Source organism: Euphorbia lathyris, chromosome 2, assembly GCF_963576675.1.
Source record: "Euphorbia lathyris chromosome 2, ddEupLath1.1, whole genome shotgun sequence".
In the NCBI taxonomy this organism is placed as follows: domain Eukaryota; kingdom Viridiplantae; phylum Streptophyta; class Magnoliopsida; order Malpighiales; family Euphorbiaceae; genus Euphorbia; species Euphorbia lathyris.
This window is the reverse complement of record NC_088911.1, coordinates 80068209-80074399: the sequence shown is the minus strand read 5'-3', so window position 1 is coordinate 80074399 and position 6191 is coordinate 80068209. Positions and strand designations below refer to the sequence as shown.

Genomic DNA, 6191 nt, shown 5'->3' with positions numbered 1-6191 from the left:
TTCATAGGTTTTACGTAAAACTCTATTTTCAAAAGGTTTGTGAATTTTTTTCTCCTAAAATAAAAAGGTTGCCTAAATTTAGTCAAAGTATACTTAAATTATGTCTAAAAATAAAATATTTACGTAAAGTTCAAAGGTATTAAGTAAAACTCCATTTTTCACAAGATTTATGGATTTTTCTCATAAAATAAAAGGATGACGTAAATTTAGTCAAACCTTACATAAATTATATCTAAAAATAAAAGATTTGCGTAAAATCCAAATTTTTTACAGAAAACTCTATATTTCACAAGGTTTCTGTATTTTATCTCCTAACATAACAAGGTTACGTAAATTTAGTCTAACTTTACGTAAATTATGTCTAAAAATAAAAGATTTACGTAAAGTTCAAATATTTTACGTAAAACTCTATTTTTCACAAGGTTTCTGGATTTTATTTCCTAAAGTAACAAGATTACGTAAATTTAGTCAAACTTTACGTAAATTATATCTAAAAATCAATGATTTACGTAAAGTTTAAAAGTTTTATGTAAAACTCAATTTTTCACAAGGTTTGTGAATTTTTTATCCTAAAATAAGAAGGTTATATAAATTTAGTCAAACTATACGTAAATTATATCTAAAAATAAAAGATTTATTTAAAGTTCAACGGTTTTACATAAAACTCTAATTTTCACAATGTTTGTGAATTTTTCTCCTAAAGTAAAAGGTTTACGTAAATTTAGTCAATCTTATGTAAATTATGTCTAAAAATAAAAGATTTACGTAAAATTCACAGGTTTTACGTAAAACTCTATTTTCACAAGGTTTGTGAATTTTTTCCGCCTAAACTAAAAAGATTACGTAAATTTAGTCAAACTCTGCGTAAATTATATCAAAATATAAAAGATTTACGTTAAGTTCAAAGGTTTTATATGTAAAACTCTAATTTTCACAAGGTTTGTGGATTTTTTCTCCTAAAATAACAAGGTTACGTAAATTATGTCCAACTTAACGTCATTTATATCAAAATATAAAAGATTTACGTAAAATTCATAGGTTTTACGTAAAACTCTATTTTCACAAGGTTTGTGAATTTTTTTCTCCTAAAATAAAAATGTTATATAAATTTAGTCAAACTATACGTAAATTATATCTAAAAATAAAATATTTACGTAAAGTTCAAAGGTTTTATGTAAAACTCTAATTTTCACAATGGTTGTGGATTTTTCTCGTAAAGTAAAAGGGTTACGTAAATTTAGTCAAACCTTACGTAAATTATGTCTAAAAATAAAAGCTTTACGTAAAATTCATAGGCTTTACGTAAAACTCTATTTTCACAAGGTTTGTGAATTTTTCCCCCCTAAAATAAAAAGATTACGTAATTTAGTCAAACTATACATAATTATATCTAAAAATAAAAGATTTGCGTTAATTCCAAAGGTTTTATGTAAAACTCTATTTTCACAAGGTTTCTATTTAACGTTCATAATTTGCTTTTTACGTAAATAAAATCTAACAATAGAGGATAAGTTCAGTTTTGCCTGAAACTTGATTTTTCGCAAAGTTGGTGGATTTACATGAATTACTTCTGATAATATAGGATTTAAATTTCACATGAAATTAATGATTTTTTTGGATAATAATAAATACTAATAATTTACTAAAATTAAGTATGATTTCATGTGAATAATGTGTAAACTGAATTATTTTTGGTAAAATTTAAAGGTTTTAAGTGATTTTTTCCATAATTAGTGATTTCACTTTTTGGTTTTATACTTTTGAAGCTAGTTTATGAATTTTTGCCAACATTAGTAATTTTTTTTCTTTTAACAGTTTAAGTCAAATTGTGAGTGGGATGAGAATAACAACCTATCAAACTCCAATAAAAAAAATCGAAGCATTAGTGGGGAAGGAAAAGTAATTGAGGAAGGAGGTTAGTTAAAAAAAATTGTAACCGGATGAAACAGTTACCAATTTAAAACTAATTGAATCCATCATTACTATATTTTATTCTAGTATCAAATCAATGGTGATCACAGCAACGTAAATTTTACTTTGTTTACAACAAAGTAACAGTAGCCCACACCTTATAATTACATATCGAGTAATTGATCGCCTATAAATTTATCATTCCTAGGTTGTTATTGGTAAGATATATAGGAATAAAAGATAGAAATAAGGTTTAACTATGAAGTTTTAATTTTTTTTAAATGACTCGTCGATGAACAACGATTGTTTCATTAAGTTGAACCTCGGCTCATCTAATGTCCTGGTTCTGCCACTACTGCTATATAATAGAAAATTTGAATGAACTAACTTGACAATTATTAAACTGTCATATCAGACATTTCCAAACATATTAATTTGTCGATAAACTGAAGTAGTTTTGCACATTTTTGTGGTTATTATTTCTAACTATATTAGTAACATAGTAAACATTTTAGACACTTTGACAAAAAAAAAGAGAGAGAGAGAGAGAGAGAGAGAGAGAGAGGTGGAATGGTTAAGAAGCAAACGGAGAAGAGAATTTGACGAAGGGAAAATCAATCAGTGACAGGTCTCACTACACTGATAAACAGGTTGAAAGAGAACGGTGGAGATCGGCAACAAGACTTCATCAGCAGCGGCAATCTGAGTGAGGCAATCGGAGTCACGGAAAATGGAGGAGGGAGATGGAGAACGTGTTTTGCCGTGAAAGAGAGTTTTTATTTGATGAGCTGTTATAAGTGAAGGACATGTGTCACTACAACAAATCATCACTTGCGCCACGATTAGAATCGTGGCACAAGTGTGATATTTCTGTGGCTATACTATTTAGCCACGAGAATTCAAGGTAGCTACTCCCGTGGCGCAAGTGAGCGTGGCTAGGTAGTTGCCACGGAAAATCATGGTTGTGGCTTAAATTGATTTTTATGCCACGAAAAAATTCGTGGCTAATCATATCCATTTGCCACAGGAAAAATCGTAGCAAAATTAAAATACTCGTGGCAAAACAAAGCAGCCTGTCGTAATTCATTCTAGCTAGCCACGGACATAACCGTAGCAAAAAATAGAATATTTTTGGCTAGAAACCTTATTGAGCCACAAGTATAACCGTAGCAAAGATAAAACACTTGTGGCTAGAAATCTTGCTTAGCCACAAATATAATCATGGCAAACTTCTTCTTTTTTCTTTGTAATTCGTGTTGGCCATATTTAACCCAATTTAAACTGTGAAAAAAATATTAATAGATTCAAATATGAAACAAGTCGAGGCATAGAATTTATTGGTGTCATTAGATCTATTTATATACATATTGAATATTGTGCAATTGACATCTGAATCAAATACTTTATATCCCCCTAATATAAATATTTACAGTAAAAATATATATCTATCAAATAAAATACAATATCCAATCTCTTATAACTTCTATAAATATTGATCACGTTAACAACATTCATTTGTTGCGGATGGAGATACTAGCTCTTCGAACTTCTTTTTACCTGCAATACTAAGAAAATATGCTATACATTGTAGTAATTTATACAAAAACGACAAAGAAGCACAACATGATCACAAAATACTATGAATTCGCAAAGGCTAAACCAAACTATCATACTTTTCACCTTCTATGCTCTATTAAAAAGATAACATATAGTTGTATATTATACTGAAAACCACGTAGCACAACCAACAATTGACTAAGAAGTTATAGTACAGACCACTTCCATAGACTTAACATTGCTTGTATGCATGAATAATAACATTGTACGATATGCCCAAAAGTTGTATGGAAAATAAACAAGATAAGCATACAAGTCTACAATTTCAGAAGTAGAGTAATTGATCCACTTTTCAATTAATCAAATAATAATTCAATATAATTGAAATTACACCAAGATAAGGCTTCAAATTTTTTGGAATTGGATATTAATTGTGAGTTCATATCATCATCACTGATTAAAAAATCCCATATTGAAAGATCAAGCCAACTAATTAGCACATAATAGGGAGCTAAAAATCTTCCAGCAATAACTAAATCCTCTGGTTTCTCCATGAAAACAGAGAAGTAAAAAAAGAACAAAGCTCTAGTAACCAATCGTCTAATAATACCACATTGTTATCATGATATTCCTTTTTATATTTCTATCTTTCAATACTTTCAATGAAAGAAAAGCAAAAAGGTATTAAACTTACTAGCTTTATGTGGTGTGATGCCTCAAAGGAATTGTCTGCTCCATCTTCCTCAATGCTTTTCTTTAGCGTTTCTTTTTAGGTTGAAAATATTGACCAACTAAACCCAAAATAATAAATCCAAAAACAAAAGCAATTTAAGTTCAAGACTTGATTTTACATTGTAATTACTTTCAAAACACAAACTTGGTTAAAATTGACATTTTTAACCAATGCATAACCCACAAATAATTGCAATAAGCAAAAAATTAGAAAAATGAACTAAATAAGAAAAAGAATAACAATTATAACTAACAGAAGATGATATGCATAATAAGCACAAAATGAGGATAGATAGGAGAAACCTTAATGACAATTCAGAGATTAAGGGAGAGAATGAAGGTTCTGATTGAGCAGAAGAACAAAGCCATTGAGCCTGAAATAAAATGATCTCTTTCACTCATAAAATTACTTTGATTCCACTTTATCAGATAAAATAACATAAAAAAAGACAGTCTTACAGAAAGTTAGATTGTAGTTGACAATTAGAAGCATGCATCAAGTAGCCCCAAATTAGAAGGCCATCATCGCCTTATAAAAGCATTACTAGTCTTTAGTGGAAACAACATGCAGCAAATGTTATAAAAAAAAAGTATAAGCTTTATACTCACCAAGATTCCAATAAAAGTTTGAACTTGATATCAGAATATAAATCTATCAAATATAAAAAATGAAAGAAAGAACTCACTGAAAGTACCAAGATAAATGTCCTTGTTTCCAGTGACTCTGTCTATCCTTGCTTGACATCTTCAATGCAGGTGATGTCTCCATAACATAGATATATGACAGTTAGAACAATGAGCTAACTTTATACTATTAAGAAGGGGCTTCTTGTGAAACCATGCAATAAGATTAATGAAAACCTTATTACTCCTCTATAAATTGAATCACTCCTAGAGAACCAAATGTTTTACTCCATAGAAATAGGGAAAAAATCAATTAATTAACTAACCATTCTCGTAATTAAGCAAAAAAATTGTCTTTACCGTCTTAAATGATTAACTTATTCCCGACGGCTCATCTATTCTTCATCTCTTCAGCTCATCCTGGTATTTTTCCAGCTAAACAAAACGAAAACTAAGATTAAGATATATCTCGAGAAAGATTATACTAATTCATGAAAGGGGTTTCAAAATTTACAAGAAAATTAATGTGGGTGGAAGGGCCCCAGTACTTGAGGGCAGCAAGATCATATGTCCTTGCATCTTTCTCTTCCATATCATATCAATGTGGCAATAGTCCAAAGGGTAAAAACTGAAATTAGAATAAGAATAAGGTGATTCAAGGTAATTATTTTATGAAAGATAGAGAAAAAAACCCAAGATAAACTGTTACATATAAAAAGATGAAATCACATCAACCATAATTGATTTTACACACAGTTAACATATATAGGGAATCCCTTTCTTTATATTCATAATGAATTTAAACATCCATATAATGAAAAAAACAGAAGCAGAGAAGGAATCAATGAATTGCAGAATGAAGTATTAGTAAAATTAACATGAAATTAAGGAACTCAGCATTATGACAAAACGAAACTGGTTTGAAGTGCAATAGCTAATTAATGGATAATTAAATACCAGGCGTCATAGTTTGAAACAACAAACATAATATAACAAATTGGAAACTGGATTATATGAATTACCTCGAAAATGTGCAGTGTGGAAGCGACAAGCGTGAGGGTGATTTAGGGAAGGGTAAAATCGGGTTTGCAGTTCTTACATGTTCTGAGGGTTAGTTGCCGCTTGAGGATCCAATTGCAAGAAATCATTACGAATATAGGGTTTGAATCACAGTCGGTGGCCGACGGAACTCAAGATAAGAGAAGCATGCGTTTCGGAGAAGGACAAACAAACGAATCAGTGTACAATCGAAGGCCATCCGACACTTGAGAGCCAAAGAGTAGAGGGGGAATGGAGTTTGAAGAGGGAAATTTCTCAAAAATAGAAGCGGGAAAGAAAAACTGTTTGGAAATAATAGAGGGGGGAAG

At 30.0% G+C, this 6191-nt stretch overlaps 1 long non-coding RNA gene across 2 annotated transcripts; it reads right to left on the bottom strand.

Annotated features, from left to right (window-relative positions):
* Window positions 1-3326: 3326 nt before the first annotated feature.
* On the bottom strand, window positions 3327-6191 carry LOC136220607 (uncharacterized). 2 transcript variants are annotated; one of them, XR_010684598.1, is made up of 6 exons: window positions 5847-6191; window positions 5339-5452; window positions 4896-5259; window positions 4504-4574; window positions 4163-4259; window positions 3327-3476 (listed from the first exon to the last, which is right to left on the bottom strand). It is a non-coding gene; the product is annotated as an uncharacterized lncRNA (long non-coding RNA). The 2 variants fall into 2 exon arrangements; XR_010684597.1 differs by lacking the exons at window positions 4896-5259; window positions 5339-5452; window positions 5847-6191 and adding an exon at window positions 4660-4853.